Source organism: Haliaeetus albicilla, chromosome 3 (assembly GCF_947461875.1).
Source record: "Haliaeetus albicilla chromosome 3, bHalAlb1.1, whole genome shotgun sequence".
NCBI lineage: Eukaryota > Metazoa > Chordata > Aves > Accipitriformes > Accipitridae > Haliaeetus > Haliaeetus albicilla.
This window is the reverse complement of record NC_091485.1, coordinates 63,853,195-63,865,673: the sequence shown is the minus strand read 5'-3', so window position 1 is coordinate 63,865,673 and position 12,479 is coordinate 63,853,195.

The window sequence follows — 12,479 nt, the reverse complement described above, 5'->3', positions numbered from 1 at the left end:
ATATATGGGTACGTATGTTGATTTCAAAGTCTAAGTCAATGGGAAGTTTCCTATTTATCTCCATTAGCTTTAGCTTAAATGCTGTGGGACTGACATTTAAGGGGGCTAGCAACTGGGCAGAGACTCTAGAGACCAGTTTAAGCAACTGTTTTTTCCATTTGCCTCTTGATGACCTAAGTCACCTCTCCCTATGACTCAGTTTCCCCATCTGCAAAGGGGGTAGTAAGCCTCACCTTACTCAGAGAATTATTTCTTTCTGAGGATGAAAATCTACAGACAAAAAAGTTGAGATGAGCTGGGTATTCTTATTCTGCACCTAGAAATGAGGCAAGAAGTTAAAAATACATGCAATAAAAGCAGGCAAGAAACTTAATCCATTTGATTAAATGTTTTTGCTTCTGGTGGGGAAGCTAAGCTCTCGGAAGGATTTGTTTCTTATTAGCAGGCAAATTTCTCATCAGCAGCTGCAAAGTTTAGTAATCTGCGGCTACCCAGAACTAAAATCTATACTGTCTGCATTCAGAGTGTGTCATTATCAAACTCCTGTTAACCACGTGGTTAGTGCAACAGTGGTAGCTAAAGCTGATTCCCAGCCTCAGACCCTGCCCTCGGTGAACATAAAATGCAAAACTCTCCTTGCTTGTCCTTCAGGAAGCAGCTTGAGCCTAGGCTCAGCTAGAAATCAAGCTGGAAAGAGAAGTCTGGGCCCTAATCTAATCAATGGAAACTCCCCTCACCTCTACAAAGCCAGGGTTTAGCCCCGTATCCAAAAATAAATATCCAGGATTTTCCAGTGCGTATCTCTGACTTTTAAGAATGAGCCTCGATGGGCTTCTTCTCAGCGGCGGCAGCCAGCAGCGCTCTCAGCAGCAACACGAGCGTCTCCTTCATCAGAACACTGTATGAAATGTGCTTACAAACGTTTGCAGCTACTGCACTCGGTTAATCGTATCACAGATCTTCTGACCTCAGAAGCGTATTTAAAAATATTTTTTAGCTATGGCCAAGTTATGGGTTGCTTGTCTGGAGGGTGTTTTGGAAGATAGTGCAGCCGCATACTTTGAATAAGTGAATCAAGTGAATCTCACATGTTCAATAAAATTTTCATTGGTTTCTACAGCTACTGGGACAGTGCAGGGGAGGATATGAGGTCCAGTCACATAGCTTGAAATACAGAGGAAGACGCAGGATTCAATAATATCTCAGCTCCCCACGATCCAGTAACAGGAGTTCTTTGGCACATGAATCTTCCATTAACCACATTTTTGGAACCAGGCTGATGGTCAGGGAGGGCTTTGTGTTTGCTTGACAGATTTACAATAGTCTTTCATTGGCCTTCTGCTCTGTGTTTATCTGGCTCTCATTTCCAGTTAAGTATTCAAAGCAATACCCTTGGGCTCTGACTGCACAAGAACCAAAACTGCTGAACCGAAATGGCTAAAGTTTGCACATCTTGCCTAGGAGTTCATGAATCCTTGGAGATAAGTAAGGAAGTCTTGTCACTGAGCTAGTTTGGACACTCAGACTGGCCAAAGCATCAAAGCGAGTCTCCATGTGCTGCCACTAAATGCTGGAATTTGGGATGAGTTTTCTGTCACAGACAGAAATGCAAAATATAGCAGTTTGTGTAAACCAGGGCGCACCCTAAAATGCCCACAGCCCTCTGTTACCAACACAGGCAAGGTTCAGTGAAGGACATGTACCTCACTAAAGTTCAATGAGCAGAAAAACACTAGTGGAAATTAAAAGCATCAGAAGGAAAGTGGCAGCAGGGTTCAGGGAGTGTGTGGGGAAGGGTGGGCATCAGAGGTGCAAGTCACCAAGGCTGACCTCAGACCATGGAAGGAAAGATCATCACAGATGCCACTAATGAAAGCAGATGGGATGTGGTGTAACATTGGCTTCCCAATACCTCATTGACTAATAAAATGACCAATACCGTAATGATGCTTTTCACCACAAAAATCTACAAGTGTCTAAAGACTTCAGAGATGATAAACGCATTTTGTAGATGACAAATATTGATGAATAACTCAACTAAGAGCCCCATAATCCACCACTCAAATTTAGAGCTGCTTGCCCTGAGCTACACAATGAATTGCTGTGGTATAATGTGAAACTTACTCCTTATTTTAATCAGGGGATATTTTCTTCTCCACTTACAGTAGGAATAATAATGGCTTTGTCTTCTTTATGGTGGTGTCAATCATGGATGAAGGAGTACAAAGGAAATATACCCAATGTATGTCAGCAAAAATAATAAGAAGATTTAGCTATTTTGTAAGTATTTTTTTCTTGAAACAAACAAAATTGAAAAGATAAGGGGGTTGGGTTTAGGGTTTTTTTTGTATAAGGCTTTATACTGCTTTTTTTTCTTAAAAAAGAAAAGCAATGCTTGTAAAAAAAAAAAAGGTTTTGCTGCCTTCTAGCTACAGATGTAAGCCCCATTAAACATTACAAAATTGCCTAATGTTGATGCAATTGCTGATCACAGTTGTGTTGGTCATTTTAAGGAACCAGACCCACAACTTTGGTTTGGAGTCACTGAATCAGCCAAATCCAAACACAAATTCAGCCTTGGTTGCTTTATGCTGGAAGTGTAGCTCAGTAAGACACCTCAATAACCTTGCCTATTCATTCATTTGGCTTTTATGAATGGAAACCTGAGATCTGGGGAATTGGTTGTAGAGGCTTGGTTTGGTTGTGGTTTGGGTTTTTTTATTCTGAACAGAATAGTGCTTTTTCTACTGTGGATATTTATGTGATTTTATATAGCCTGATGTCATTCAGATTAAGTCGGGACATCCTGAATTTGTCTGTAAGCTGACCAACATAAAATTACAGAGACATTCAAGAACACACTTTGGTATCTTTTAACATGTATTTTGTGCAGATAAATATCACCTAAGAGAAGGCCAACCAGCTTCTACAGAATTACATTATCTAAGATTTTACTAGAAATGGAAGCTGTGAGTCTAACAGCCTGGCTTAGTTTTACAGAAAATTGTGAATTTATGTTATTGTTTAGTTATTTATTTCCCTGCTGTCAAGCATTTTCTTTTTTATTGACAACATCTGCAATTGAACCCACATCCAGTTATCAAAAGACAACTACTTTCTTTCAAGCTGTCTGTTCATGAGACTTTCATCCCATTTTGCAAGTTATCCTATATTTCACACAAAAAGTCAAGCTCTAACTGTTTGCAGAAGAAAAGATCTATTCAGCTATATGAAGGGGCTTATCTAAAAAATACAAATATTACCGCCCAACCAGACTGCTGCAAAACAAATTCTCCTTCACATCATCTGCTTGTGTATTTGAATACATAGTCTTGACAGAGGGACGCATCTTTCAGATGATCTTCCCTTCTCATTGATCTAACTCAAAACCAGTCAGTGTTCAACCCGGCCATTTTCACGTGGGAAGCAGGAAACAAGTCAGACTCTGGACTATCGATCTGAACTTCTCAGCTGTCCCCCACTGGCATTTCTGAATATCAGAGATTTTATATAATAATTAATGAAGCACTTTAGCTATACTGGTCACCCTTAATGAAGTAGATTTGGACTACTGGGAAAGACAAGGTTTAGGGTCTGAAGTATACACTTTTTTCTCACTTAGCTTAGCTGCCTAAAAATTAGGCACTTTCTTTAAATGATCAGCCAAGGTTCCTCATGAAACACTCATCCAAACAACCTTAGGAAGGGATAAACAGTCATCACCAGTGTCTACATTTCACTGTTGAAAAGTGAGAGAGAGTTTAAGTGACCACCTTGGACTCAACATCTAATACTTAGATACACAAAGTTAGGAGAGATGAACTCAAGCATGAGAAGTATATGCCCAAACTACTTAGCAGCTTTTGAAATTTTAATTATACAAGTAGCACAAAACCGCTTCACCTGGATATAGATTAAAATAGCTATCACTTTGCTGTAAATCTGTATTTACATATGTTAGAACCAAAAATCTAAGACAAGATGTTAACAATAGGTGTGCCAGGTGTATATTTAGATATCTAAAGAAGTGGTAAGAATTTTTTTTTTTTTTAAGTGTGTATACTGAGCAGAGCCATATGGGCTGGAGGCGAGCTACTAGCGTTTGGTGCTTTTGAAACAAAGCTGTGTGTTGAAAGCTTTAAACTGATGGAAAAAATCTATTTTATGCCATTACTACTGTTATTATTGATTTTGGCCTAAAGGTTTTTTATCCTCACATAGGTCCACAACAGAAGATCAAATTTTGTTGCCTTGTTTTATGTTAGAATCAAAGGACAATATTCAGATGTCCTGAAATCTTGCCTCAGGTGGGACATACAGCGTCAAGCACTTCAGCCCAGGCATTCGCACTCATATTTGGACAGGCAACTCTCCAGCACCATTGCACTGCCAAGGAGCTAAAATTTACCATGCAACTCACTCGCGTGTGCTCAGAAACACCCCAGCCTGCAACGACAATATCTTAATTTTGCCTTTATTCCTCTGCATACTCTAAACTCTGCAAGAATCTGAACCTTGTACAAGTAAGTGTGCTCTGAACAGGCCTAAAATGCTAACAGCAAGGGAAGATGTTAGCTGGAGGGCAGTTGGTGGAAGCGGGAATCAGCCTTATCTCACCCACGCTGTTGAGTAACACTAGAGCTTTCACTTGAAAATCTCAGAAACCATAATGGATGATTTTTTTCTGCTTCCAACCAGTGACGTAGAACAGGCCTCACAAGGAAAACAGGCTAAATGTGTGCATGTGCGTGGGCATATATCTGTGTGTGAGAGGTAGCATTTATGGTCTGGGTAGAATTGGACTGACGTTTAGAGGTGGTTTTTGGGGCTTCCTCATAGGAAACAGGGTAAGAAAAAGATGAAGAAACACATTCAGTACTCTTCACCTGCCAAGTGATTACAAATGGTAGATCTATCCAGGCAGATGGTAGATGCCTGTCCCAGGAAGCATCACTTACATCAAAACTGCTTCTTAAAAGCATGAATCTGGAAATACCTTGAAAGATGTAGGCTCCTGGAGAGTCTTTTGGTCTTATCACGTATGTAGAGATATAGAGAATTGTCTACAGGTACAGAGAGCAATACTCTTCTGTTCTTGATACTATCAAAGGCTTGGATCTCTTAAATGATAGCCAGTGCAGGAACCAGCCTAACTTGGATGATAAAACCCTGCATTACAAGAAAAAGGCCAAAAAAACAATTGCCACATTCTTAGGACCAAAAAATTAAAATTAAATTTAAAAGGTAGATGGGGAGAGATATTTGCCACCTCCAAAGAAGATTTTTAAATCAAAGGGGGACACTGTGATTAGATTAAGGTCCCAGAATGACAACAACTCAGCTTTCTCTTTGAACTCAGAGCGGCTCCCAGGATGAAGTGGTGTTCAAAGGCAATTCCTTTGCATGAATAATATGGGGGAGGGTTTAATTACCACCTCCTCCACTCATTCTTCATCTTCTCTAGCCAGAAAGCTCAGGTTTCAGCAGTTTTGTTTCTCACTGACACTGTGGCAGGCTGGGGGAAGGGAGAGAAGGGAAATACTACAAGGCTGGGAGAAAAGGGCAGCAACCAGTGAGCTGTAGCAAAAAGCACAGAAAATAAAAGGGCACTGCCTCCTTCATATATAAACCAGTTTAAAAAAAAAAAAAAGAAAGAAAAAGAAAGAAAGAGAGAAAAAAAGAAAGAGAGAAAGAAAGAAAGAAAGAGAAAGAAAGAAAGAAAAAGAAAAAGAGCTATCCCACCAATATTTTGAATCTCTGGAAAGCGTAGTGTCAGAAAGTGCAACTCTTGTGCAAAACAATCCTATGGCTCAAAACTCATCTGCTCGGAGGTGTTACATTATAGCTATATGAGAACCATGGTATATACTGAGCAGAGCTGCTTCCAACCTGGTTTCACTCTGGCTAAGTCAGCTTAAGCAGAGCTACAACAGATCCGGACCCAGAATGAGTAAATCCTAATGTTCCCCTGTGTGAATAAAGACCAAATTAATGTTGCCTTTATACTTATGTTGTCACTTATCCCCTTTTTAATGGATATGATATTATGCATTGCTAATGTTATTGGCCAGTAACACCAAACAGAGAGAAGTGTGAGCCTGTTTTTACCAGATTTTGGATCTTTTCAAATACAATTGATTTGAGCTCATATAATATTCACAGCTTAGAACGGAGGTAAGAAATGCTCTTAGTGAATATTATTAATAGCTTACAATCAGCCGTGCTATCACTTGTCTCTGCAGACCTCTTAAAATATCTGCAATAAGAGTGCCCTCTCTGGACAAAAGAGTAAGCTCTCCACAGGCATTGCAGAGGCAGGGATCTGGTTGTATGTCCTTACTCCAACAGGCTGAAAGCTCTCTCTGTAACACTTGGTGGTGAATCGCCTCTCGCCACTCTCTTCCCAGCTCATTTGCCGGCTGAGGATCTCTGAAATGTGGTGTCCTCCGCCGTAGGAACCGCACACCCTTCCAGACGTGAACTTTCCCTTGCCAGGGCTCTGCCGTGAGTCAGTTGGAACCAATTACTGTGTTGTGCAAAACTCACGTTAGGCAATAGCAGCTGCGTGATGAAGCAGATTCCTCCCAGGCTGCTCTGTTTCCAGTGGTTTCTGACTAACCTCCCCGGTCCGTGCCAGGCGTCAACGGGACACCCCACCAGGAGGGAACGGCTTCGTTTGCTCTCCTCCAGCATCTGTCTTGGGTGGAGGTGAAAGGGAGCAGAGCAGGCAGTTAGAGTGCACTTGGTTGGGTCCACCCAACCCGAGGGTACCCAAGGACACCTGAGACCAGGCAAAAAGGATCATCGAATGCTTGATGTCTGAATTACTAAGCAGAAGCAGCCCAGAGTGTCCAGAACACTCTCAGGACCTAGGTCTGAGCTCAGGTTTCCACATCCCGTCTGCTCCTTTCCTAAACAGCAATGGGCCCTCCTAGAAAAGCTCTCAGGCTGCTCTGCCTGCTGAGCAGAGTTCATATGAAAACTCAGCACAGGGACATTGAAGCTTTTGGCAGGCACAAAGAGCCCATCCACACTGTGGGCGAGTGCTCCCCCAAGCCTCCAGGACTTACCAGAGAACCACATGGGCCAAGTTAGAAGCAGTCCCCCAGGTTCTTCAGGCAAGAAACATAGGCAGAAAGAGAACTGACACTTAAGCTTGGTCTCAGGGCTATTCCTACCCTGTAGAGGCAGAACTATGAGCCCCGTTTGTGGCACGTACAATAAGGCAAGCTTAACCCTGCACCACACAAAGTGCTGCTTGGGTGATTATCTCTCCAGCAGGAGGGTAAGGGGGAAGTGGGAAATATCCAGTGGGGCTGCTGGTTTCTGTAGGAACAGAGGAAGACAGAAAGTAAAACAAAATCCTTAAAAAAAACTTTTATATAAATTTTACTTCAGTGAAAGATTCCTCTCTGTTTCCGAGAAAGAACCGGAGATGAGCAAGTATAACACATCACCACAAACTAGCTCTACCCAGCTACACACCTTGGGGATTTGGTTGCTGATTTGCATTTACTGAAACATTGCCCAGCTGCTGAGGGGTTCGATCAGCCACGCAGAAGATGACAAAACAAATGACACCGAAGGAGGTGGAGGTTCCCAGTAACAGACACAAGATAAGGATTCAGGGCACTTTGCAGTCCTGCCTTCCCCACTGTGGCTGGCTCGAGCAGCCCACACAACTGCTGAACTGCTTTGGGGAAGACTGGCTCCTGGAAGAGAGAAGAAGATAAAGGAAGAGATATGGACAGATCATCCAAGATTAATGACGGAAAAAAAATGAAAGGACTTGTAAGAGGAAATTTTCGCTATGCCAGAATCATTATTAATCCCCTGCAACTCCCTATGACTAAGAGCTGTTAAACTTCATTGGCATTTGAAAATGTAGATATTCCATTGCACAGGCAAAAATCAGCTAAGATATTGGGCTGTGCAATGGGGATTAACTGTAATGGGCACTTTTCATTCATGCGGTAGAGTATTTTTTCAAAAGTGTTTATTACCTTGTCTCTTTAACTTCCGCCAAGTTGTTTTTACCTCCCCTATTTTTAATTTTTAAATTATTATTATTTGTCAGCCTTTTTTAACTCCCATGCTAGTTTCTACAAAATTAATCAGAGAGATAGAGAAGTTTCAAAAATATGGAAATATTCCAAGCACTGGGTAAATGAGAGTCAAAAAAAAAGACCTCACTGAGATAAACATGGGCACAACCCTTAATAGACATCACAGAAGCAAAGCTTGACAGGGAACAAGCCTTGATGGTCAGAGCATCACTTGCTTTGATACAAAATGATATTTACAGAATTTTAATTCTAACCTTTTTGTGACCTTTTCTCTTCAGGGTCCTCTTCACAGGTAAATCTAATGTAGCATCTTTGTCTTTCATTGCTTTGCACAGCACGCCATTATTTGAGCAACATGAGACTTTGAGTTATCTGTGCAAAGCAAGGCTGGCATTCAGGTTTCCAATTTGTTCAGCTGTAAATGGAGACCGCAGGGACAAGGATCAAATCTTTTGCCTGACAGGGATGATATGATAGTAGGCACTACCAGGCTGCTTATACACCACATACTCCAAACTCAGGTATTCTCAGCAGCTCTCAGCTGCTTTTGAGCGCAGAGCTGGCACTGTGGCTGTACAGGGCTGCCGAAGCACCAGTGTGTGGCAAACCCTTTGCAACGTTGAGTTGGGAAAGGGCAAAAAGCTAAAGCCACAGGAGAGGCAAAAGGCTGAAAAGCCCCTCTGAGACCGCAGGCACCCATGCATGGGTTATCATCACTCCGAGCCTCCTCAGCTCTTGTCTGCACCTGCAAACTCCCTTTGAACGTGCAGGTGGGGGGGTCTGGTTTCTTTGCTACCTCCTACAGGGAGCACACGATACTGCCTCTTGAATCTTCAAGCTTACACTAAGCTTACAATGTTTGTCTGAAATAGGGTAAAGGGGCACAAATCCACCTCTTGGAAAGCAAATGCTGCCAGTTAATTGAAACACATGGCCCTTTACTTTCGACGTAAGAGGAGGTCTAGAGCAGCTAAGCAAATTCAAAGGCAGGATACAAGATAAAGGCAGCTTTGAGAAGAAAGATTTGAGGGTTTTTTTTCCATTGCTCCATTCTAGAAATAACAATCAAACCTCAGGAAGGGGTGAGGTGGCACCCCGTCGTTACAGACTGTGAGTCTTGGTGCACAGATGTTATGGAGATATCTCTAGCTGGGGCCTGGACCTGAGCTCAAGCATGGAAAGTCCCTCAGGAATGGCTCTGTACTTCCCAAGGAAGCAGTAAAAAAGTTATAGGTCTCTGCAACCACTGGTGCTTGCCTGCTTTCACAAATCACCTCTTTACATTCACAACCATGCCCACATTTTTTGAATGCAAGAAACAACTGAGATCCCTCTTTTTTCCATTGTTACGAGGAATTGTAACTAAAGGATGGAGACAAATTCCTTCTGTCCTGGGTCCCAGGAGAGAGAAAGCCTCAGTACATCCATAAGCCGGGGACACCAGAGGGTGAATCTAGGGAAAAGCCACCAGCTCTTGTCTCAGAGCACCGGGAGGAGGCAGGCTGCAGGTTCAAAGGACCCTGAAGGTGTATCTGGAAGGGAAGTGGGGAAAGAAATATCTGTTTGCTGCGACTTCCCTTGGACCAGGATGCAAAGGGCATAGGCAAAATTTTCTCTTGTTCTCTTGAGAACAGAGATTCATCAGAAGCTGTCCCCTAATTTAGTTCTGCTTTTCCCATGATTTCTCTGCCTCCACTCAGGATGGGTCTCCTTCCAGCGAGGAGTACAACTTACACAGATGAAGAAAATCCCCCATCTTCAAAGGGCTGCAGCACATTGCCATAATGCCGTCATAGCATGGCTTAGCCCCATCTATATAGGCAAGATCAAACAGTATCCTGCAGAGTCAGGATGCTATTGCATTACAACATGATTCTTTCCCGTGACAGTTTTGGCCAAAAGCCAGGCAACAAAATGGGTCTGCTCACAGTGAATGGACTTGGAGTCATAGACAGCAGTTAGAGATTTATGCTGCTGCAGTTCTTCAATCTCCAATGTACTCACATCAGAAATCAAATCAAGATGCTGTCCCCCAGTATTTCAGGCTTACCCAGCCATCTGCAAACCAATGGTATGAACTTTGTGCCTTGTATGTCATCACTGTAGCTAAACATCTTGCATTTTTCTTTCAAAAATATGTTGACAGAGTAAATTAATCATTAATAATAATTAATATCAGTTAATATTAATCTGCAGAAAATGGGGGGGGGATTCTTTGGGAATATCCCTATGTGAGCATATCAAGAACTCATACTATGCTCTCATTTTCTAATGTAACTGCCCATTCAATGATAGCTTGGTAGAAAGTGGCATAGATCTTTTTGGTGGCACTTTGTTGCCAAGATGTTTTCATGAAAGGGAATCAGCAGGAGGTAGCAACCTGAAGCAATGCCACAAAATCCAGAGATTTTGTGAAGAGATTTTATCTGTCCTTCTTCATACATCTGTACTCTTGATTTTGGCCTCAAATTCATGAATGCATTTATTATTCCTTGTAATATGCAGTATGAATCCATCAGTGCCTTGGATTGGAGAGGGGAGAGTGAGAGAAATGAGCCTGTTAGGGCTTGGTGAATCTAGCAGAACTAGCAGAGGGACTGAGGCCCTTAATACATCTATGTTAAAAGGCCTTGTGTCTGCTGTAATCTGGAATTTGCCAAACGTTTGCTGCATGCATGCAGGATTGAAAACGATTGAGTTTATGCTGCGCACCCAGCCACCGCATCTGAGATGAGTCACAGCGTATGCTAAACTCAAACCCATAGCAACAAAAAAAAAAAAGAGAGAGAGATTTACACAAAAGTATAGATTAGCATGGCCTGAATGAGTGTATTTGATAGGGTCAAGTGACAGGTTACAAAATCTTAAGCTGCTGCAACTCAAGTCCCAGCAATCATATGCCTAATACATTACGAAGTCTGTGTCTATCCCAGTAAATGAAATTAATTAGAGTCTGTCCACTGGTCGTGAAGGGTCATGTTATGGTTTGTGTTCTCATGACTGGGTTGGAGCCTGCAGCTGGTTCTGCCTGGTTTGGTACAGTAGACATAGCCTGATGTGCTGTCAGATGAGCATACTCAAAAGGAAAAAAAAATGTTTCTTGACCTCAGAAAGCTGAGACCTCTGCAGGTGACATTAAATGTCACGGGAGGACAGAGCTCTCTCTGGTAAGTACTTGCAGACCAGGGACTTACTAAGTGTCATGTCCAGCAGTAGCCTAAGTTCCAGCTGGATGGCAGATGGAGGGTGGCACTTTTTACCACTGGTCACAGAACATGAGCGTTTGCAGAATCACTGTTTAAATAGGAGTATCAGAGCATTCTGTTAAATTGTGTGTTTGCCTGCACAGACCATAGTGTGAGATGCAGAGGGTTACTCCAAAAGGTTAATAAAATCAGTAGTGTAAGGTGTGTTTAACATCTAGAAACAGGCACATGCCAGGAGCACTGAAGATATTTTAATAGCCAGATCACTGTTGTGTTCTCCAGCCATAGTGGGGAAAAGCGACTCACTAGAAGACGGGAAGATGTGACAGGGGGATGGCTCTTTAGCCATGATGTTCCTTTAAGAGTCAGTCCACAACATCATAGAATCACAGAATGGTTTGAGTTGGAAGGGACCTTAAAGATCACCTAGTTCCAACCCCCTGCCATGGGCAGGGACACCTTCCACTAGACCAGGTTGCTCAAACATAACACAACAGCTCTGAATTACCCTCTGAAGGAAGCTGCTGTCCTCCACTGACTATGGAAAGGTCTTGGAAAGACCATCCAGCCTTCACACACACTCCCCTCCTGCCCTAACACGCTATTCCCAGTTCGGGGGGGTCAGAGACACAGTGGCTGCCTGTAGCCCGCAGTGGGGAGAGCGGGGTGGCAAGGCTCACAGCTCTCCCTGACAGACGAACATGGAAGCTCCTGCTTCTTCTCATGGCATTGTTTCCACACCTGTGTCTACCCGGAGGATTTCCTCTTCCCGTGACCAGTGATGGAAAGACTTTCCCCCGCCATAGGCCAGACAGCCAATATCACTTCGGGACGCAGTAAGCGGCAGCAGGAAAAGCTGAACTCTGCATCGGGGCATGTTAACGCTGCCAAATCTCCCTCAATTCGCCGGTAGCTCTGATATGTCACCTACTCCTGTGGCTGTGGTCAGGGAAAAGACTCCCTCACCGTCAAGGCTTCAGTCTGACAACAGGCATGAAAGACCTGTGTCTTTGAAATCTGCCCTCATAACCAGAACTCTAAACAACATTTTCAGTAAAAGATTAGGAGCACAAGTTGAATCAGCAGGCTCTGCAGCCTGTCATTACTCGCAGGTTTGCTTTGTTAGCAGCACGTACATTCAAACGCACATTTGCAAAAGGGCTGTGGCACAGTTGCCCTGTTCAGATCATGGAGGAAAGCAAGAAAA